Below are 24,940 nucleotides of genomic sequence, written 5' to 3'. Positions count from 1 at the left end.
CTTTTATTTTCCCTGAGGCAATTGGGGTTAAGTGATTTGTCCAGGGTCACATAGCCAGGAAGTATTAAGTGTCTGAGGCAAGATTTTGAACTTAGGTTCCCTGGCTTCAAGACCAGCACTCTATCCACTGTGCCATCTAACCGCCCCTTAATAATTGATTCTTTGCAGCATTAACCATACAACCCTATGTTCCCACAAAATGACATTTTGCACAGGAAAAAATAAAGCAGTTCTTTGAGACCCTACCTTCCAAATATCATTGGTTTTGAAGAAGACCTATGATCATGTTATCCTCTTCTCTTTCAGTATCTGAGAGTACACCAAAATTTTAAGCATTTAATAATTGTGGGGTGAGGAAGGTTGTCATTGTTGAGTTGTTTTCAGTCATGCCCATGTCTCGACGTTATTTGTGATTTTCTTGGCAGAGTTAATGAAAAAATTTTCTTTTCCAGCTCATTTTATAGATGAGGAAACTCAAAGCAAGCAGGATAAAGTGACTTGCCCAGGATCATGCAGCTAGGAAGAGTTTGAAAATGGATTTGAACTTAGAAAGAGGAGCTTTTCCGACTATCCACTATGCTACCTAATTTACTATGAAGCAATAGATAACAATAGAAAGATGCAGGCAAAAAGGTTAAGTTCACAGTTTCCAAGTGCCCTTGCAGGTAACTCTTGGTTTTCTAACTTGCAACAAATTTTAATATGTCATTCTCCTAAGTTCTCTCTTGACTTTAAATTTTCCTTCTCATTCATGGCTTTTGATGCAAACTAAATACTAGTTCCATGACTATGGACATGGTTTCCTGGAGTTACCCTTTATAGCCTAAAACAAAAGTGTCAAACTTGGCAATTGGAGGCCCAAAGAAGCCAGCATTATGGAAAATGGTGCTATGACAATAGGCCAAGAATCAATATGCAACAGCAGGGATTTAGTCCTGTTTGAATATGACACCACTGGAGTGAAGGACTGTGATTTTCCAACCCTCACTACATATGTACCTAAACACAGCCTTCAGGGTTGGTCATGGTGATTGACATTATTTTCCCTTCATTAGTCAATGCTTGAGCAAATCTTTTATACTCTCTCCCCCTTTAAAAAAAAAAAAAAGCTCCCAGAAAGAAACATATATTCCATATTTAGAGATTACAATTTAATTAAAGTAAATAACTTGACCCTTCAAAGTTGTTCATTCTTTCACCCCACTTCTTGTTCCAACTAGACACAAGAAGCAGATTTTGTAGACTAGATCACGTGATCATTTTAGTTATTCCATCCAGATGCCATAACCAATAGCTCCTAGGCCTATCACTCCAAACTCTTTCTTCATAACTGTTTCTTTGAGAACCAACTTGCTCTTTGTTTTAAAACTATACTCCCATTTGGACCTGCCTATTGTTTTCTACAACTGGCTGTGCCTAACTGGCTGATATCTCGAAGTCTATCAAAGGCTAAATATTGTTTCCTAGTCCTTCATTAGGAATCCATTCACTTTTTAAAAAAATATCAATGGTATTTTGTTTTTCTAATTATACCTAAAGAGAGTTGTTAACATTAATTTTTGCTAAGATTTTGAATTCCAATTTTTTTTTCTTTCTCCTTCCCTTATCTCCCCCCTTTCCAAGACAGAAAGTAATCTGATATAGATTATACATGTACAACCATTTTAAACATATTTCCTTATTAGTCATGTTGTAAAAGAAAACTCACAATAAAAGGGAAAAATCACAAGGGAAAAATCAAATAAAAAAGCAAAAATAGTATGCTTTGATTCTCCTTCACTCTCCATACTTCTTTCTCTGGATGCAAATGGAATTTTCTATCCAAAATTTTTGCAATTGTCTTAGATCACTGTATTGCTGAGAAGAACTAAATATATCATAATTGATAATCACATAATATTGCTGATAACTGTGTACAATGTTCTCCTAGTTCTGCTCACTTCACTCAACATCAGTTCATGTAAGTCTTTCCAGGATTTTCTGAAATCAGCCTGCTGATCATTTCTTATAGAACAATATTCCATTGGAATATTCCATTATATTCATATGTCATATGTTTTTCAGTCATTCCTCAATGGATGGGCATCCACTCAATTTCCATTTGCTTGCCACTATAAAAAGAGCTGCCACAAACATTTTTGTACATATGGGTCCTTTTCTCTTTTATGATCTCTTTAATTCAATCACTTTCTGACTTCAGTATCATAAATTATTAGCCCCTTGTGCTTTTTCTCCTCTTCTGTATAAGTAAAATATGAAGGCTATTTTAGTCAAGATCTATGATTTCATCAATGTTGGGAACTCCAGGTGTGGCATTTCCTTTCACTGACAAACACCACTAACAGGTCTTATAGTAGTAGAGAGCTACACAGGGTAGTTAAAAGTTGGGTAATTTGCCCATGATTCAGTTACAATGCCAAAGGGTCTTCTTAACTCCTAGGCCAACTACCCTTAAACTACTCACATGTTATTCCCCCAATATAATGTATCCCAAATTAGATCATCTTTGAAAGTAAGAATGGTTTCATTTTTCTTATCTGTATCTCCCATGCATGGCACATATCACCGCATAATATATTCTTGCTAAATGGTCAGTTGATAAATAATTACAATTAAAATTATAAATAATTTTAAAAATTGCTCAGTACCCAAACTGGTCTTTCTAATTCTCTTTGTTAATGTTTCTGCCTCACGAACTGAACTGCTAAGTGAATGAGGAAAGAGTCCTAAATAGATTATCTACTCAATTTTTAAAATGTATATTCTATTTATTTCTTTTTATGTCACCTGCATCTGATATTTCATTCTAGGTCTTATTAGTACAATTTTCCTTTGACTAAAATCTAATCACTTCAAGTTGCCTGGCTAGAAGGAGTGTCTTCCTGAAATGGACACAATTGCTTTGACCCTCAGAACAGAAAGTTTACTTTAATTTAATTCAAAATTATTTATAGATGAATAGATCACCTCAGCCATTTCTATATTTAAAGTTGAGTGGGCTTTGGAACAATAATGAAATCAAGTAGAAACCTGAAACTCTGAAATACTGCTTATCTAAACTGGGAACTTTAGGCATATACCCCAAGGAGGTCAAAGGAAGTGTTATAGGAGAGCAAAAATTACCACACAAAAGGAAAAAAAAAGTCTCATTTATACCAAAATATTCACAGCAGTCTTTTTGTAGTAACAAAAAATTGGAAACAAAATAGGATCCTATTAAGAGGAAATGTGTAAGCAAATTGTGATATATAAAAGTAATGGCAAATTATTACTCATAAAAATTATGAATATGAAGAATTCAGAGAAATATAGGAAACCTATAAACTAATGCAGAGCAATATAAATAAAACTAGAAAAACAGCATACACAATGACTAATGAAAATAAGGTTTAGTATTTATAAAAGACTTTAAGATTTGCAAAATGCTTTACAAGTATTATTTCATTGTCTCCTCAAAGCACCCATGAGAGGTAGGAACTTTTATTATTCCTCATTTTACAAATGAAGAAACTGAGGCAGCCAGTAGTTAAATGAGTTACCTAGGGTTAGTTTCTTACTCCAAATCTTATTTGTTCCAGTTCTAGATCTCTATCAGTTGTAACACTTAGCTCTTTCTAACATTGACTACAATAATAAAAATGGTAAGACAATAACAAGAAAAATCTTAATGGGATGTTGCATAATTAGAACCATGAAGCTAAGAGAAGAGCTGAGAAAATGCATTTTCTTCATAGATGTATAATACAGTGTACATTGCCAGAAAGTAACTGATCCATTTGTTAGCTTTGTGAAACTTTTCTTTTACTTTTTTTTTATTCTTTGTTTCAAGGTATCATTCACTGTGTGAGAAAGGGGGAAATATTCAGAGATAAATGTAACATTAAAAAAAAACCCAAAAGTTTTTAATAAATGTAAGATAATCTTTAAAAATATGAAATGAATTTGAAAGAATTCACTGGTTAAAAGGGGGATATATATTCAGAAATGAATGTTATATGAAAAACAAAGGTATTAAAAATAAAGATTCTTAATGTTTAAATACAATGAGAATTGATTTTTTAGAGATTCAAAAAGAAAATTAATGTAAATATTATTACTATGTATTATAAACTTTTAATCAATAAGCCAATGAAAATGGAAAATATAAATACATTCGAAGATGACTAGTTTGTTGCTCATGAAGAATACATAGTGATCAGTATATATCTGTAGTACAAATCAACACTTCTGTAATGTAAATGCTTCATAAGTTCAGATTTTAAATAACCTCTCTCCCAAAGGCCTTACAAAAGTCTGTCTCCTTCCTCATCGAGATGAAGACCCTAATCTAACCTTGGAATGAGAAGTCCTACATTTACCTGTCTCTTTCAAAACTCTTGTAAATGCATATTTCCTTTGAGCCTCCCATAAGGACCCTTCAGGAATGGGGCCTCTAATCATATTCTCCCTTAGGAGCTTCTGGTTTCTAGCTTGGAAGGGGGAAGATGGAAAAGACCAATCCCATTTCAAGTTGCTAAAGGAATGACTCTGGAGTGAGATGAGAGGAGCAAGCAGTCTCCATAATAGAGCTGGCTACTCTAGAGACTTTGGGAGAGGGGGCACGTTCTTTAATGAGATCAAGAAAAACCTCTCTTGTTGAAACTGAATTATATTAGTTTCCTCCCAATGGGAGAACTTTTTAACTTCATATTTTCTGGTACACATTCTCCTATGCATACCTTCTCTGATTTTCTCTTTTGCTACCAATTTGGATAAATGGGTTTCTTTGTTATTCTCTCTGTATTTCTTGTAGAGATGGCATTTGGGGGTAAAGGCATCTAGTTTAGGATTTTGAGCTTGAAGTCCTTCCTTCCTTCATATCACAAAACAAACAAAATGTAGATGGAACCTGTTCATATCCCCTAGATTAGAATTAAGGAAATATATATATATATACCTCTACTGCAGTACCACTTCTCTCTGAGATCAGTGTGTCCTCTGGACCCTACCTCTGACTTCCCCTCCCAGCAGTAATAAAAGTCTCCCTAGAAAAAGTGTGGGAAAATAAGAGGCTGGAATTATCCAATCTGCCTACCTAGACTGATAAAGGCTGGAGCTCTCATACTGATAATGAATGATAAGGGGCTTGTATTACACAGGCAGCTCTAGTGGGGAGGGGCATTCCACTACCATGCTACAGTTATAAGCAGTTTTCTTAAAGCAAAGCATATAAATAGGTGGAGCTTAGGTTGGTGTGCTTATCATGTACTATCTACTTCAGTTATTCTGCCAACAAAATGAAATAGTTCTATGAAAGGCAATGTGTTATATTTAATGTTTCTTGCTATCTTTAGTTAATTTATTTAATCACCCATGAAAGCTGTCAGCTTAATAAAAGCTTATTGAATGAATGTTGAATGATTTATGCCCAATTCATATATTTGGAAATTTGATAACCATGCAATTAAGTGACTTGGCCTTTTCAAAATGACAAGAGTTAGGAAATGCCACATAGTTCCAAGTTCCTATACTATAAATTCTTAAGACAAGAGATATAAAGATTTTTCCTTTACCTGAAAAGTACTTTCCTGTATCATTCGTAAAGGAATCTTGGTCATATTTCATTTTAATTTTCTTTGTAATTGCTTATCTCTCCTGCTATGTTTAATCAAAAGAAAACACTATTTGATTTCACATGGATTTTATAGTATTTTGTGTTCCCCCCCCTTATTATTCTTTTTTATCAATATAGCAGGCTTCAGAGTCTTATCTATTTTTGACAAATTATTTTGAGTATAAGCCTGACTTTGTCTTGAATTGTGTATGATAGGCCTGAATTGTGTACCTTTTTTAAAGTGTATTAAAGTATTTTTAAAGTATTAATGATGTTTTATTTTAAGTTTAAAAATGTTTACAGATTTCCCCTATTCCATGAGAAGTCCTGATACATAAAGAAAAACTAAAAACATAACAATCTCATTTTAAAGTTTTTCATAGATTTTTTTTAAAGTGGTAAGGAAAATACTAACAGAAATCTAATTTCCCCATTCCTTTGAAAAGAAAAACAAATTCCTTGCAATAAATCACAGTCATATATATATATATATATATATATATATATATATATATATATATATGCATATATAAATAATTGAGAACATTTGTTTTCTGATGTATCTCTATACATGTATGTGTATACATATCTCTCCTTCTGCAGTATAAATCCATCACTACCTCTCCATTCCTTTTATGAATAGCACACCAATAGTTCTCTGAAATCAAGGTCAATGTTCCGATTATAGTTCTTCCAGATTTTAAAGTTATTTCCTTTTGCAGTATTGTTTTTGTTATATAAATTGTTCCCCTGTTATTGCTCATTATATTCAACAGTTTATAAAATTCTTCAAAAACTATATATTTTTATTTATATACTTTATACTATATACTTTAATTTATGGAATAAAAAAGCACTTCCGCAACATAGTATACTGAAAAAGATGATTTCCCATGCATATTTTCATGATAATGATGCTATAGAATAAAATAGACTTCTGCTTCTATTTACTTTTCTCTTTATCATTTCATCTAAATCTTTCCATTTGTTCAAAATCATCTATTTCCTGATTTCTTATAGTATTCCATTATTCTCATATCCACAACTTATGTAGCCATTCTTCAACCAATAGGTTTCCTTTAAGTTTGGGGTTTTTTACCACATCAAAAAGAGGAATAATACATATTCCTGAAAATACAGCACTTCCCAATTTGTTATTTTTTAGATATTTATAGATATAGAAAGAACTTCTAATGAAATACAACTTTCAAAAACATGGGAATAAATGGACATTTTATATAAATGATAAGTAGTATGTATTTAAAAACAAGAGCTAACATTATATGTAATAGAGATTATTTGGAATTCTTTTCAACAAATTCAGAAGTGAAACAAAGATGTCCAACATTACTACTTCTATCTGATAAAGTACTAGAAATGCTAGGTAGAGTAATAATACAGGAAAAAAAATTGAGGAAATAACCAGGAAAAAAAGTGAATTAAAAAAAATTAAAATTAACCTTCAACAAAATCATAGAATATACTATAAATCCTTGCAAAGCATCAGGACTTCTATATCCCAATAAAACACTGCAAGAAATACAGAAAATTAAATTTCCTTTAAAATTATTACAAAGTATAAAATACTTGGAAAGTTTACTTTCCAAGATATATACACACATACACTACATGTATATATACAGGTATACATATATATGTGTCTATACATAAGAAATATAAATAACTGTTCAGAGAAATCATTTTTTCTAATTTAATAACTTTTTAACATTTTACAATCATTTTAATATATATTAATTGCCTATGGATAGAATGTTTTATAATAAAAAATGCCCATTCTATTTATTTATTTATTCAATGCTATATCAAATTACCAATGTATTATATTCTAGAACTAGATAATATAATGATGAAATTCATTTGGAAAGGGGGAAAAGGGAGAAGAATTTTAAAAGAAATATTGAAAGGACCCTAATAGTGCCAGATCTCAAAGTACAATATTAAAGAGTAATTGCCAAATAATTTGGTATTGGTTAAAAAATCGATCTACCTAGTACCCTCGAATTCAAGATACACAAAGACCCCAGCAACAGGAATAAGGACTCACTAATTGACAAAAACTCCTGGGGCAATTGAGGAAGAAATTGGAAGTAATTAGATTGAGATCAATGTCTTACACTTTATATAAAGAAAAGAGAATCAGAGGTCTGATGACATAAAATTTTGAAAATCTTGAACAAAAATCCAGTAAAACTAAGATTAGAAGGGAAATAATAGGGATAAACTTTTTTTCTGCAAATTTCTCTTTAAAAGATCTGCTTTCCAAGATATTAAAGACCTGATTCAAGATTCATTCCCCAGTTGATAAATGATCTTAGGATATAGACCAGCAGATCTCAAAGGAGAAAGCAAAAATATTCCTTAAATGCTATGCAAGCATTTATAACAGACAAAACTTCTGTTAGACAAAACGATGGAACTCAGTAATGACAGGATAATAGGGACATGTTATACATTTCCTAGAAAGTATTTACACTATATTTTTTTCCAAAGCTAGGAACTTTTTAATGTGAATCTAGAAAACGTACCTATTTAAAGGAACACTTGTGAATCTGTAGGTAAAGAATAGAAAAAAATTCTAGTAAGAATAAATACCCCTGTAATTTATGTGCTTCATAACTTCAGATTCTAAATATCAATATTCTTAAATTCTTAAATGCACATAGCTTATTTTTATCATTATATTTATCATTTTTCAATTATTTTGTGAAACCATAGGAAATCTTCTTGGCAAAGATACTGGAGTAGTTTGATATCTCCTTCTCTAGTTTATGCTGCAGTTGTAGAAACTAAAGCAAGCAGGGTTAAGGGGCATATCCATGGTCACACAGCTGATAAAATATTTGAGGCTGGTTTTGAACACAAGTCTTGACTCCTCACCCAGCATCCTATCCAATGTATCATCTATGGGAGCTACATAAATGTGCTAGTCATCTAGTATCTGTTTCAGTTTTATCTCCTGTAAAATGGAATCATCCTATGACAACAGCATGAAGTAGCAGAAAGAACCTGATTTGAGAATCAGTAGACTGCTCTTTCAGGTCCAACTACGCTCATCTCTCTTGAACTCAGTTCTCTCATCTGTAAAATAAGGGAGTTGGATTACATGTTATCTAAGGATCAAATGACATCATATTAGTAAAGAGTTTGCAAAACTTAAATTATCTAAATGTGACCTCTTATTATTGTTGTTGTTTAAGTTACTTAAAAATTCATTTCAACAATTCAATTCAGCTAATGAACCTAGTATATATGTGGTATCAGGATCTGGGGATGGTTAATGTCCTTTGTATTCAAAGAGTTCCAAAATGATGATACAACTATGTCAGGGTGACTATACAGTGAACTCTGGTTGTTCAGACCCACATGAGCTCATAATGTTCTACCACAGGTAAGGCACAAATAATTTATATGAACATTTGGAATGGAGATGCCTATAAATTTGCCCATTTTACATTTCTTTCAAGCTATTGAAATTCTGCTTCACTCACTATGCACAGCACCTTTGATGCAGGTACATCATGTTGGGAAGTCCTTTGCTAGGGTGTCCCACATCTTACAATCCATCCCAATCAGAAAGACCTTGAGCATGTCCTTATATTGCTCCCTCTGACATCCGCATGAGGGCTTGCCTTGTGTGAATTCTCCATAAAATAGTCTTTTGGGCAAAAATAAAAGTCTCTGATCTTATGTATGCAGAGACTTGATGAACCATCAGATGTAAAAGGGACTTTAAAGCTGGGACAACCTTCCAATTTTACAGACAGAATAACTAATACCTAAAGAATTGAAATGATTTGCCCAATGTCACATGAGTAGAATTTAAACTTAATTCTCTCCATAGTTTTAACATGTAGTATAATAAAAAGAGAAATCTGTATTTTAGCCCAACTTCTAACAATTGCCAATTGTAATGATTTTTGGTAAATATTTTAACCTTTCATAGCTTAGAAAGATCTTAAAGATCAACTCAGAAGTCAGCAACATGGCATTCTGGATAGAGAGTTGGTCTCAAAACTAGAAAGACTAGAAAATTCAAGTTTAGTTTCTCTGTAGGTGATTATGTGCAAATAACTTAACCTCTTAGCATATGAAGCCATTTTCTAATATTACTATGTGCTAGACACTGTGCTCAGGGATAAGGAGAGGGATAGAGATTTTAATGCAGTATATAAAGAGTGAACTGTATGTTAAAGAAAGAAGGACTCTCTGAGGTAGAGGTAAGAATAAAATATATTCCAGACATAGTCAGACAGCCAAAGGGAAGATATCGAGATGAAGGAAGCAGCATCATAACTGAAAAAGAGAGAAACCAATTATACTTGATATCAGAATGCAGGAGAGCAGGTAACATCCAAAAAGCCTAGAAAGATAGGTCAGGGTCAGGTTGAATAAAGCTTTAAAAGTTAAAAAAAAAATAAAAAAAATAGTTTTATTTTATCCTAGAAGGAACAGAAAGTCATATGAGTTGGTTGAGTAATTGGTGACTGAAGATCATAGTCAGAATTGTGCTTAAGGAAAAGGAAAGCAAACTTTGGCAGCAGTGTATAGGGTAGATTGGTGCAGTGAGATAAGAGGCAAAAATACTGATTATAAGGCTACTGTAATAATTTAGCAAGAAGTGATAAAGGTCTGAACTAAGATGGTATTGTGTGACTAGAGGGAAGAGATAAGATGCAACAAATGTGGTCAATGTGGATTTTGCATGGGATATAAGGGAGTTAAGAGTTTAGGATAAGTCTAAGGTTACAAATCTAAAACACTAGAAGGATGATGTTGACTTTGAAAGAAATATGGAATTAAGAAAAAAGAGGTTTGGGAGAATGATAATAAGGTCAATTTTAGACACATTTAGTTTAAACTATGCATGGGACATCTGATTTTAAATGTTTGATAAACAACTGTTGATCTAGGATTGTATCCTAGGAGAATGACTAGGACTAACAATAAAGATCTAGAAGTCCTCTTCATTGCCAAAAAAAGAATATAGAGAGAGAAAAGAAAAAGGACTAAGGATAGTGCCTTGGGGAGCACCCACACTTAAGAAGTACAATATAAATGATGAGCAAATAAAATATGCCAAACACAGAGAGATTGTCTTTTACAGATAAAAGAAAATTACCTGAAGTTTTTTTAAACTTATTTTATTTTTATTTTAAGGAATAGAACAAGCATTTTAATAACAGTGTAACAAAAAAGATGACTGCATATGAAACTGCAAATCTATTAAATAGCAACTTGCTATTCCTTTTAAATATATAATAAATTTATTATATCAAATTTCTTTTTTTTCTTCTCCCCCAATCCTAGAGACAGCTACCATTAGAAACAAATAAGTATTTTTTGTAAAATTATTCTATAAATACTTCTATTTATTACTTTTCTCTAGATGCAGAGAGCATCTTTCTTCATCTGTGTTAATGTGGATATATATTAGTCAAAATGACTCATTTGATTAAAGTTATTCTTAAAACAATATTGTTATTATTATATGCAATGTTTTCTTTTTTCTGCTTGTTTTCTCCTCATTATTTCATGCAAGTCTTTCCATGTTTTTTCTAACCACATTGAAGTCATTTTTCCTTATAATACAGTAATATTCCAGTACAATTATATGCCACAATTCATTCAGCCATTCCCCAATTGATATAGTATATATACACATACATATACGCTATATCTATAATATGTACACACACACACACACACATATATATATATATATATATATATATATATATATACGTAAAACTATCTCCCTTTTTGGCTAAACATCGTTGTAAGTACATACTTTCTATCACTCTGTCAAATTCTTCCTTGATATTTTGTTGAACGCTGCTCACATCTTTAATGCCTTTCAGTGCCTTTTGGGTGACTTATAATTTTAACTTTTCAAAAAGTTTGGTACTACATTATTTGCTGTCATACATTATCAGAAAAAATTGGTTTTTAATGGCCCTTCATTCCATGAAGAAACTTGAGTTCATTAAAAGCAAGGTGTAATTTCCCCAAAGCAAATCCATCTGTTCTTTTTCTCCCATTAAAATTTGGACCCAGTTCATTGTTCATTGACATATTCGGGGCTATGAACTAATAGATCAGCTCTAAGGATTGTATATCAAACTTCATATATACTGGGAACACTAAGACAAAATAAAAGACAGTCCCTATCTTCAAGAAGTTTATATCCTATAGGGCAATTGAATGCTACATCTTTTCCATTTTATTCTTCTAATCTAATAATGATTTTTGTCTCTAAGTGAACAAATCAAGTATTTTGATTCTACAATGACAGATTTAGAACTATAATCCACACATAATTAGTTATTTCCTATCCACTAAAATAAAAATGATTTCTTTTTATTGTAAATTTATAGGTTCTTATGTCCCAATGTTCTTCTTAAGGAACACATTCAAGGTCTGTTGATGTGAAATTTTTATATAGACTGCAAGCTCTTGGCCTTTGTTGTTTCTTACTTTTAAATTATATTTTCCCACCTTATTTTTTACCTCTCTTCCCATGCTTAAGTGTTAGTACTAAAGTTATCAGGTGATCCAATAGTACATTGATTTAATTTAAATGATCTTACTGAATTGCTCATTGAATCTCTCTGCCTTATCTTCCTCTACAACAGATATTAGTACACAAGCTCCAATTATTTTTCTTATGATCTTTTTTTTTTTTTTTTTTTTTTTTTTGCAAATACTTACCATTAATCCTATAAAAGGAAATAACACTGACACATGAAAATACCAATTCTACCACTTCTTACTGTTGCTTCTCCAAGGAAAAACTATGAACTTAAGTTCCATTTATTAGAATTTTTTATCTTCTCATTTAATTTTTAGTAAATATGTCAATAATAATGGTAGCAACATTAACTATTATCTACAGAACATTGGATGTAAAATAATGATAGAGGAAAGTGACTTGTTCTTTTTTTAAAATCCATCAAAAAAGATAGGACAAAGGAGATGATGATGATAAGAACTAACATCTAGATGGTATTTTAAGGATAACAAAGAGTTTCATTTATGTTATTACTTTTGAACCTAATAACCTGTGACAGTCATCATAAGGATATTATGTATGAAAAAAATGAAGTTCAGAAGCAAATTATCCATGGTCACACAGCTAATAGATATCAGAGTTGGAATGAGCCTATATCTTCAAGTTTCAGCATTTCCTCCAGTAATTTGTCCATTCATTAACCATTGAAATCACAAGGATCTCACATTTGGTATCAATTGTTAAGAAAATATTCATGGATAGATTACATCCTCTGTGATTGGAAGCACTTTCTGCCCTTTTTCTATTACATTGCCCACATCCTTGTAGAAATATAAGAAAACCATACAGAACTAAGGGAATATTTTACATTACTTTATGTTTCATGAGTTGTCAAGTTCAATCTTAAAACAAGTGGCCCACCCACTTGTGATGAGTCTCTCCATGTCTGGCAGGATGGTTCTCAAAAAGCAGATAGACTGTAATCAATATTGAATTTTCCAGCATGGTAGATCCTCCAAAGTTTATACTTTGTTGGCATAGACATCAGCATCTCAGTGTCATCTCTGTACTACCATGAGGTATTAGAGTAGGACTCCATAAATATAAATTTGTTAACATAACTTACATTCAAACAGTGATTCCCAATCTATATGCCAAAGACCATGAAAACTGCCAATGGGCTAAAAGTATTAGGGAGAAGGGGCAGGAAGAAAAGAGAATAAAAACTACAGATAATGATTTGTACTGATAATGATTTGTATCTATGAGGATAGAAGCAATAGCGAGAAACCATGATGTCAGAAGAATAAGAACTCCTGAGAAATCTAAAAGCTTATAGGAAACAAGAAATAATCATGTATTTTAACCCTTGACCCAAAGTTTAAGTAATGAGTAAGATAAACTAAATTTCCTGACACAAGGACATACATTTGACCACAAGGACACATAGGATTGGAGAGTCATTCATGAGAATTGGTGGTGATTCATAAAACTCATCATTATACTGTGAATTTTGATGGGAAGATTTTACTCAAAGAGAGAGAATTCATAAAAGCCAAGGTAAAGAAGCACTCCCTACTGGAGGGTATATTCTCATCATTTACGTTAATGAAGCTTTAATCCTTCCTATTGTCAGGTTAATTTTCAAAAGTAAGGCTATGATCTAAGAATACCCTTCTTTAAAAAAAATATCTCTGACATCTCACTATCTCCCCTCCAAGTTGTGGAGAACTTTGAATGCCAGGTAGAGAGATTAAATTTAACTTGAGAGACAAAGAGAGTCAATGAAAATGATTGAGCAAAGAGGTAGCAATTCCAGATACATACTTAATAATTATTTGACTATCACAATATGGTTGTAAGGATCAAAATAATCAAAATGAATTAAGAGATATCAATGTACTTCGAAAAACTAAAAGTATTATGTGAATGCAAATGATAGCTAATAACTACTGGAGAAAAGAACAGAGTAATGTTCCTCACTAAATCAGTTCATTCTTCACTAAAGTTTGCAATATGCACAAAAGTATGAGGCAAAGCACTGTTTGGTCATTCAAATTCAACCTTGCAGTTTTGAAATATCATTATGTTATGAAACATGACCTGAAATATGGCCTGAAAAATGAATAAACTCTGTTGTATTTTAAAACATCATTCTATCCCTTTCTGGATCATTCTCAACTCCTTTCCCTTAAATTAGACTAAGAAATAATAACCAAGAAAAAAGTTTTCTACAAGTACGAATGTATGGAAAAAAAAATATAACTGGATACTGAAGAGTATTTGGATATCTAATTTCTTTCAGATTTGGATCACATAACCCAGTATTTGTTCTTGTTATTGTTGTGCTCCTGAGCCAGTACTTCTTTTCACAGTTGCCTAAATGCAGTAAAAAAAAAAAAAAAAAAAAAAAAAATTGCCAGAAAAGAGTTTATACATAATCTATGTAAAAACAGCAAAAGAAAATAAAAATCCTTTCTTTTATCTCAGGGTTGGCAGTTGGCAAAGCATTTTCATGTTCATTATCACATCTGTCTTGCCATATAGAAAGGAAATCTATTCTTTAGCCTAAGTTATTGATTACTGGCAGGCCTAAGAGAGATATAACTCTCTAGCAGTATTTACTATTTTCCCATCACATCCACTCCTCAAAAATCCGTTTTCAGGGATGTGTTGATAAATGTTTAACAACTGGCTCCCTGAAAAAATATATGGGTAATACGTTTTTAAGTTTAAGTATTAACATTTTCCCATAATTTTCTTAATTCTGGGGCAGCAAGGTGGCAGAATTCTTACAACACTGGACTTAGAGTCAGGAAAACTCAATTTCCTGTGTTCAGATATAATTGCAGACACTAGTGTTACTCTGGGCAAGTCAATAAACCCTTAGTTTCCTCATCTGTAAAATGAAATAAACAATACTGCAAACCTCTCCACTCTATTTGCCAAGAAAACTCCAAATGGGGTCACAAAGAATCAGACATGACTGAAATGACTAAATGTCTTACATCTAATTAATGAAACAGTTACACCCTCATTTATAGCGCTTCTTGATTTCTAGACTATGTATACTTACAGTGAAAATTTAACAATTGGATCATACCACTTTTTAAAAAATAAAATTGATTTCAAGTAATATTCTCTAACAATGCACACAATGAAGCATACATTTTTGTTCATGGCTACTGCAGAAATTTATTTTGCTAGTTTTTGGATATTTGTTGGGAATGCTTTCTTTTTAAAAAAAAAAAATTGTTCAATGGGGAGGAATAGAAAGGAGAAAAAATAAATGTTTCCAATTGGAAAAAATAAATTTAAATTTTTTTAAAAAATAAAATAAAATAATTAAAATGTATTTTGTTTCAAGATGACTACTATGTTCTAAGTATACTATCATTTATTAAAATATTAAAATAATTTCTTAAATTTATTTTTAAAATTACCAATAGGGGCAGCGAGGTAATAAAGTAGATAGAATATCAGCCCTGAAGTCAGGAGGACCTGAATTAAGCCTCAGACTGGCCTCAGACTGGCCTCAGACATTTAACACTTCCTAGCTGTATAGCCGTGGGCAGGTCACTTAACCCCAATTGCCTCAGGGAGGGAAAAACACATATAACTGAGAATCACAATTTTAAATCAGTTCCTGGACTCTGCATTCAACCATCCTACAAAAGGATTTGACTGTAATCCCAAACCATGATCTCTTCTATAATCATTTTCACAGGCCATTTCTTTATCATTTTGTAGTTTAAAAAAAAAAAAAAAAAAAACTTTCTTTTTTTTTTTGAATGTCACTAAATGATCTGAACATATTGCTTCAAATGGAGCTAAGGATACTCACTGACTCTCCAATTAATTTTTAAAACTTAACTCAGTTATGATTGATGGCTGTGGTATTATAGAGGAAAGCAAGGAAGCAAATCACATCTATAGTTTCCACAACAACCATTTCTTTCCTGGGATCGCTGTTACCAGGATCTCCCAAATAACAATTCAAAATGATTGTCTTTTTTTTTTTTTTTTTTTTTGGAGGGACTTAGATGCTTGACTTCCAATTACAGAATTTTTCAGGATCCTCCATGTCCTTCCCAGCCTTCAACAAACATACACCCACACGCTTTCTGTCTGTCTTCCTCTCTCCCTCCTTCCCTCTTCCCCTCCTTTTTTCTCTCCCTCTCTTCCTCTCAACTTCCCAAGGTCCTACCTTCTATTCAGTGTTAACATGTTGAAGTCACCTTGTCTGAACTATTTGTTGATAGATTTTGGCAGATGGGAACCAAAAGAAAGAGAAGTTGTTTATACAGACTGTATCTTTCTGTGTTTCTATATAATAACAAGCATATTGTACACTGAAAAGAAATGGCTTTCTGCCTAGACAATCACTCATTGCCTTGTTGGTTCTGATGCATTTGTTGAGAATAACACTTTTTTTTTTTTTAAATTGGTGATTCCTTTAATTAAAATGACTAATATTAGGCAGTACATGTTGGCTATGTCCCTCAGCATCCTCTAAAATACCTCCTTTGAGAGACAATCTGCTGCTGCATAAGGATGGAAGGCCAATTCAGACATGCTTAAGAGTGTTTCCACTTCACAGAATACTGAATACTGTGAAAAAGCAAAAAAAAAAAAAAAAAAAAACTGGAAGGAAGGGGGGAATAGAATAATATAAATTATCAAGGAGAAATAATAGTGAGGATAAAGATAATTTCTGATCTCTAGGACTTCAAGTGAAATATTTTGTTGTAGACACAGTACAATGGGGTGATAAAAGAGAGGCAGTGCTGTGCAAATCATATGGAGAGATTTTGCTAGTGAAAATCTAATGCCATAAAGATAAAATTTAAGAGATCCCATGCCACTACCATTTTGAAAAAAATTATTCACTATATTTATTAAGGTTTAAAATAATATACTGGACAATATGTCTAGAAAGGTGGCACAATGGATAGAATGCTGAGCCTGGAGTTAGGAAGACCTGGTGTCAGTGACTTCACCTTTGCCTTTATCAGTTCCCTTAAGTATAAAATGAGGATCATAACATCTACCTCATTCTGGGAGGATCAAATGAGATAATGTTTGCAAAGCACTTAGCACACTGCCTTGTTCATAGTAGGTGCTTTTAAAATATTTATTATCTTCCCTTCCACTTCTATTTGTGTTTTTGTTTCCTTTTATATAGATAAAATTATTTAAATCATTTTTATCTCGAATAAAATAAGGTAAACGTGGTATAGTGAAAAGAATGCTCTATTTGGAGGCCGAAGACTTTAAAATGAAGCCTGATTCTGCACTTGACACCCATAACACCAAGGACAAGCCATCACCTCAGTTTCTTTATCTAGGAAATTCATTTCCTCATTTTTAGATGCAGTGTATAGAATATTGTACTTGATGGTTGTTATGTGTATATTTATTAAGGCAAATTATTTACTTATTTTGTCATAGTTTCCTCCTCTAGAAAGTAGAGATACCTCCTAGAGTTGTTGTGATGACCAGATGAGATAAAACTTGAAAGTTTAAGGAATTATGTAAATGCTAATTATTAATATATCATTATTTGTTAATCTGAGGTTAGAGAAGACCATAAATTATTATCAATGGTCTTTATTATTGTACAACTCTGATCCTATTAATGTTTGCTTGCCTAGAACGATTTCTTAAATGTCAATGAAAAAAAGGATGGAATGGAAAAGAAAAAAGAAAAGAAAATAAAAATCCATTATTTCTTCAGTAAATTACTGTGTGAGAGCTTCCTATGTGCCTAAGTCATTGTGAAGTGGCTTTATTCATGGGACCACAGGCTTTTGCCACAAAATGATGCTGACATTCATTTATCTACTCATAAAGCATCTACTACATCCCAGGCAGTATGCTAAGTGTTGATTGATTCTAAAACAGCTGAAAGCCCAGAAATGTCTCTTTTTGAATCCTTATAGTGCTGCTAACTTGCTGATTTATCACCTAACAGTTTTGATAACTAACTAGACTATCAAGTATATCACTGCAAACATACTCTGAGAACTGTGGGTGGATTAGTAATATATTAAGAAATTTAAATTTAAACATTCTTGACAGTTTCACATTTAAATCTATATAATGTTTCAGCTATATTATTTTAAAGCCTTTGTTCTTGAGAACACTTGGGCTGTTTTATTTAAGGAAACTGGAGGAAAAAAGAAAACACAAGTCACAAATACTATTCCAATTTTAGTCATCCTATAGTAAGACCTTGACTAATATGATCATATGTCAACATCTATCTCTCTATGACACTCTACCATCTGTCTTTAAATATGCTTCATCCTCCACTTGAACCTGAGGTGGTCCAGGTCAAAGGATACAGTAGCCCTACCGTATTCTACACTGGTCAGATAACATATAGAATCAGTATTGTGTCCACTTATTTAGGCCACATGTTATCAACAATAGGAGTTGATATTTACTTAGTACTTTATCCTTTAAAAAGCATTTTTATTCCAATAACTCTGTGATCCAAGTAATGTATTATTACTTTCCCCATTTTATAGATGAGAAAACTGAGGCTCAGAAAAATTATCATTTACAAATTGTCACTTGTCTATCAAATGACAGGGACAGATCTAGATCTATGTGTTTTTTTCCACAATGGCACTTTACTTAGGTAGAGAGGATCTTTCAGAGCCATTGTAAAGAAAAATTTGTTCACTGGTAAGAAGTTGGAATACATGAATACTATGACCCTTTCTAACTAAAAGACTCTGAAATTCTTTTGGCATCTTTCCCAACCAATCATCCTATTTCTCTAAAGTCATTAATAACTTTTTTTGCCATCTGTTCTCCTCCCATGAGGCTCACATGCCTTTTTCTTGTCTTGTATCAAAATCTACTAATATATCCTTCATTTACACTGAGACATAAGCATGGATAATAGTTCTTATCCCTCCCCCAGGCTTTTATTTTTACCAGAGAAAGGAATATTCATAGTAGTGATAAAGAGCTTATAGCAACCAGTTTTTAAGAAACCAAGCTATGGGCTGGGTAAAAACAATGATATGGCCATAGGGCACTCCTGGATCCTGAAATCCAGACAATCATAGGGTCACCTGCCTTGGACAAATTGGAGTGCATCCAGAGAACAAAGAAGGGGTATTCAATTATCATTCTATAGGAATATTAATTTTAAAATGGCAATGTCTAGTTTGAAAAAAAAAAAAAAAACAGAGACCATATAATCACTTCCAAATATTTGGGATAATGGAAAGTCAGGACTTTCAAGTCTAGACTTTGATATATACCACTTCTATGGGATCTTTAACAAGTTCCCTAACTTCCCTAAGTCTCAGTTCCTTTATCTATAAATTGATGAGCATGGCAGGTATTGAATGATTAGGAAATATCTGAATAAGTTGTAGAATATGAATATTATAAAAGGATGATAAAGAGAATATTTATAAAGTGCTTTAAAAAAACTCAAAATATTATGTAAATATTATTAGCATTATATTGTAGAATGTTAATATACTGTAAGAAATATATTTGTCATCACAAAGAACGTCAAGAATTATAAAAGGAATGCAGTGATAAAGAATGAGGAAAATACAAACAGAAGATCAATATACAATTTAATTACAGCTCTGTAAATAATAGCAATAGCAATAAAATATGGAAAATATAACAATATGTAACTTGAAGGGGAACATAGTAAATGTAAATATATGGGAAGCATATGATGTTATATTGTTGAAGTTGAACTTTGCATTTTGTTGAATAAAAGTTGATAAAAGTTCATAATTTCATTTAAAATGATTTTGTTAGCTTCCCATGTATTTGAAGACTGGTAATGTTAGCTGACACTTGTCAAGTTCATAATAAGAATTATTTTATAAAAATCATAATCACTAGTACTTATACATTTTTAGTATTACTTTTTTTCCTATTTTTGCTTCCCATTATTTTACTGCTGACATTTAAGAAATGATAATTCCCCTGATCCTGCTGTTCTAGAGAACAATTTGGAGCTGTGCCCAAAGGATTATAAAACTGGGCAAACCCTTTGATCCAGTAGAACTACTACTGGATCTGTATTCCAAGGAGATCATAAAAGAGGGGAAAGGACCCACATGTGTAAAAATATTTATATCATCTCTTTTTGCAGTTACAAAGAATTGGAAAGTGAATGAATGCCCATCAATTAAGGAGTGACTGAATGAGTTATGAATTTTGAATGTAATAGAATACTGTTATTCTATAAGAAATTATAAAGAGGTTGATTTCCAGATAGCCTGGAAAAACTTATATGAACTGATGCTGAGTGAAGTGATAACAACAAGGAAAACACTGTGCATTACAAGAGCAAGAATGTGTGATTAACTATGAGACTTAGCTCTTCTCAGCAATATAGTGGTTCAAGACAATTCCAATAGACTTTGGATGGAAAATGCCATCAATATCCTGAGAAAGAACTATGGAAAATGAATATGAATAAAAGCATGCTAGTTTCTCCTTTTGTTTTGTTTCATTTTTTTTTGGTTATGATTTTTCTTTCCCAACATGACTCATATAGAAATATGCTAAAAAGTGATTTTACATGTATAACATATATCAGATTGCTTGCTGTCTTGGGAAGGGGGGTGGTAAGGAAAAAAGGGAGAAAAAAATTGGAACTCAAAATTTTACAAAAATAAATGTTGAAAATTATCTTTACTTGTAATTGGAAAAGATAATATACCACATAAAATAAAATACAAAAAAAAAGGAAAAGAAAAAATTAAGATGAAAGAAAGGGAAACAAGTGACCTTAGAGAAACAATTCAACTAAATGCTTTAAATAAGACTGATGGAAGGGTCTACCAATAAACACAGTTCAATATAAATTATTTATTACATATTATATATATATATATATATATATATATAATATGTAGCCTATATTATAATATATAAATTATGTATAATTATTATAAATTATATATAAATATTTAAATAATTATTCCAAATGAAGGAATAAATAAGTGAAAGTAGACATTAGCTAGCAGTTTTCTTTCTGAGAAACCATCTTAATTCAATCATTCTCTAATAAAATGCACAAAAATATATTTTTTCATGAATCAATTTGCTCCTAAAATACAAATTATATAATTCCTATTTTAAAGGACAGTTTGTTTGAGATTTTATGATGCAATTGGCAATAATATAGCCATTTAGTTAATGTGGAATCACTGTAATTCTTATTCTTAAAAAAATATTCAGAAACCACTGCTATAATTTTTCCATCTCTCAGAAATACTGAGACCATAATGGCCTCGTCACATATCCCTGCTAATGTCATTGTTGAAGGACAACTTAGTCTATAAATGCATTAGAGCTTTAGCCTCTAAAATAAAATAGTCATCAAGGGGCCAGAGAGGATGGGGGCTCTACTGTGGTATGCCCGTTCCTGAAGAAATGGACTGAAACTAACATCCCATTTTGCATAAGCCACCAAAAACCTTTCCCATGATAATAACTATGAACTTCATTACCACGGAGCAAAAGACAGATCCAGCACAGAGCCTACAAAATGTAGTGCCAATTCTACAAGCTATCTAATGAGATAAGTCCCTAATTTCTTTACAGTTAATGCTGGCACTCTTTCCATTAAACTATTATTATAATAGTTTTGAGAACTGCTCAGTTCAATAAACTTTTTTTCCTTCTTGAATTTTCCATCAATGCTTTATGCCTTCTCCTCCCAGACCAACCCTGTGCCAGTTCTTTACTTCCACTGAGGAATTCCTTCTGAATACTCCATTTTAGGAATAAGCCTAAGAAGATCATGTTTTATCACAGCCCTGATCCCCTCACTAGCTCTGCTTTAAGAACTAGAATGTGCTGTTATTTTCCCTTGGGTCTCACCAGTTGAAAAGCTGCTTTTCAACTTCTATGTCTAATATTTTCTTGTATAATGTTACATTTCTTAAAGTCAAAAATTGTCATGTCTAACAATTCCATTATGTAACATTTTAAAAATTGGTCAATATTTGTAAAGGATTTTTAAAATACTTTGACTTAAGAAAGAAGAATAAAAATACTATAGAGCCTAGATTTTTCATAAATATTCCTATAATTCTTAAAGGGATCCAGGTAGCATAGTAATTGAGAAGATCAAAGAGAAATATCATCAGCTCAAGGTTTCTGAGAGTTGCTAGATGAAGTAGAGATTTTTTAAGTTTTTTTTTTTTTTTTTTTTTTTAAAGAAATAAATTTTAAAGTGAACAAACAGAAAGTAGAAAACCTAGACCAAGTTTTGAACTCCTGGAAAAACAGAATGGGTCAAACATAATACAATTATTCCATAAGATACAAATAGTCTTGAAAAACTTGAAGTCTACATAACCTCTATTATGAAAAATAACTGACCTAGAAGATAAATAATAAGGATTAATCATAAGAATCATCAGAATTCCTAAAGACCATGACAAGAAAATGAGATATACTTCAAGAAATAAGAGAAATAATAATCATCACAAATAAGAATGTCAATAAGATGAACTTATCAAAAAAAAAAATGGAGGAAGATAGCAAAATTGATGAGAAAGCAGAATACAGTAATGTGTTGTTTGCAACAAACACACTTGGAACATTTATAGAGTTACAAGAAAAGAATACAATAGAATTTACGATACATTTTATAAATACAAAAAGGATGGCAATCATGATCTCAGATGGCAATGGTAACCACAGGCATGCTTGAAAATGATAAACAAAGAAACTTCATTTTGTATCAGGCATCAGAGAAAATGAAATAGTATAAACATAATAAATATGGCCTAATATGCATTTAAATATAAGAAGGAAGAGTTAATTGAATTATAGGAAGGAATTACCAGCAAAACTATATTAGTTGGGAATGTCAATGCACTCTTTTCACATGTAGACAAAGCTAATAAAAGATGAACAAGAAAGGAAGTGAGCACCAGAATGTAACTTTTAAAAGGCTTTATATATCTTTGGTAATTAGTAAATTGGAATCAAATAAAAGGAGTACACTTATTTCTCAGTTGTGTATAACATCTATTAATCCATGTGGAGAAATGAAAACTTCATCAGCAAATGTGGAAAAGCAAACATATTCTTTAATAAAAACAACACAACAAGATTATAATCAGTGAAAAGCATTTGAAGAAATTATTCAAGTATGAATAAATGATATGTAATATAATCTTAAAGAATATATGAGCCAAAAAAAAATTACAGAAAGAATACATAATTTCATCAAAGGAAATGACATCAATGAAACAACATACGAAACTTATATACCACAATCAAAGGAGAAAATGCATATCTTAAATGTTTTCATCAACAAAAAAAGATAAGAACATATGCATATCTATCTATATATACATATATATGCTAAAAATGGAAAGTAAAACAAATTTTAATATACTAAAATAAAAAATAATAGAATTTCCAAATTTTTAAAATTTAAAACAAAAAAAATTGAATTTTTAGACAGTTGTTTCGGAAAATGTTAAGAAAAAAGCAAATATTGGCTAATAATTTTAAAAATCATTTTGCCATACTCATTGGCATTGAGAAATTAAAATTCACCAAATTACCATGCTCAAAATGAAAAGGAGAGTTCCAAATGAATTAAAGCAGCTCAAGATTTCCTGATCCAAAAGCTTATTAGGTTTCTAACATAGTGATATGACTCCAAATCAGACCCTAAAGATCCAGTGGTCTTAATCATAAAGAACTAGCAAGGATAAATCCCAGGAGACAGAAGAAAAAGCAGGACTCCAGGAGGTGGAGAGAGAGGTAGAGGGGGAAAAAAAGGGAGAGAGTGAAGGAAAGGAGGTAGAGAGGGAAAGAGAGGGAGAGACAGACACAGAGACACAGAAAGACAGAGTAGGGGGGGGGAGGAAAAGGGAGGGTGATAGAGAGAGAGGAGGAAGAAAAGAGAAAGAGGAAGAGAGGGAAGAATGGGAGGGAGGGGGAGAAAAAGGAATATTTTTAAATATGCATAACACTCAGAAGGAAGCACTGAAAATCAGGAAAGTTTTGAAAGTATATAGAAATATTAAAAGGAATCAGTATGAAAAGAAAATTCACAATTTCATAAACAATCTCTTTTCAAATATAATCCTCTTTTGTATGTTGCTTGATATATGGAGATACTCATTTTGGGATTTTTAAGTTCAGAAAACAACACAAATCTTTTAAAAGAAAAAAATAAATTGAGAGAATAAGCAGAAACAAATGACATTTTTAAATTGCCATTTTCAGATGATCTAATAATTATCTAAAAATCTAGATATTCAGCTAAAAACCAAAGGAAACAGTAAATAACTTGTTCAAGTGATGATACAAAGCAAATCCACAAAACTCATTAGCTTTTCTGTATTTTACCAATAAAACCTAGCAGAAAGAGATTGAAAGAAGAAAATTCATTCAAAATAACTATAAAGTATTTAAATTATCTGGTAGTCCACTTAGCAAGATACCTAAAGGAATTCTGTTAATTCAACTACAAAATACTTTTATAGAAAGAAAGGAATACAAAAAATTGAGAGCTATTGTGTACAGTCTGGCCACACAAGAATAATATTATGAGGTGGTATAGTACAAAAATTACCAACCCTGAAGTCAGGAAGACTTATCTTCCTAAGTGTATATCTGGCCCCAGACACTTACTGGCTGTGTAACCCTGGGCAAATCATTTCATTTTGCTTGCCTCAGTTTCCTCTTCTAAAAACTAAGCAGGAGACATAGCAAACCATTCTAGTATCTTTACCAAGAAAATCTCAAATACAGTTAAAAAGAGTAGCACATGAGTAAAAAAACAACTGAAC

General features: G+C 31.7%; 1 protein-coding gene across 5 annotated transcripts in view; it reads right to left on the bottom strand.

Annotated features, from left to right (window-relative positions):
- PDE4D (phosphodiesterase 4D) overlaps window positions 1–24,940 on the bottom strand; it is a 1,915,283-nt gene that overhangs the window by 1,625,497 nt on the left and 264,846 nt on the right. The gene's annotated exons all lie outside the window — the stretch shown is intronic.

Source organism: Sminthopsis crassicaudata, chromosome 1 (genome assembly GCF_048593235.1).
Source record: "Sminthopsis crassicaudata isolate SCR6 chromosome 1, ASM4859323v1, whole genome shotgun sequence".
Taxonomy (NCBI): Eukaryota; Metazoa; Chordata; class Mammalia; order Dasyuromorphia; family Dasyuridae; genus Sminthopsis; species Sminthopsis crassicaudata.
The sequence above is the reverse complement of the archived record's forward strand: the minus strand, read 5'-3'. Positions and strand labels throughout refer to the sequence as shown.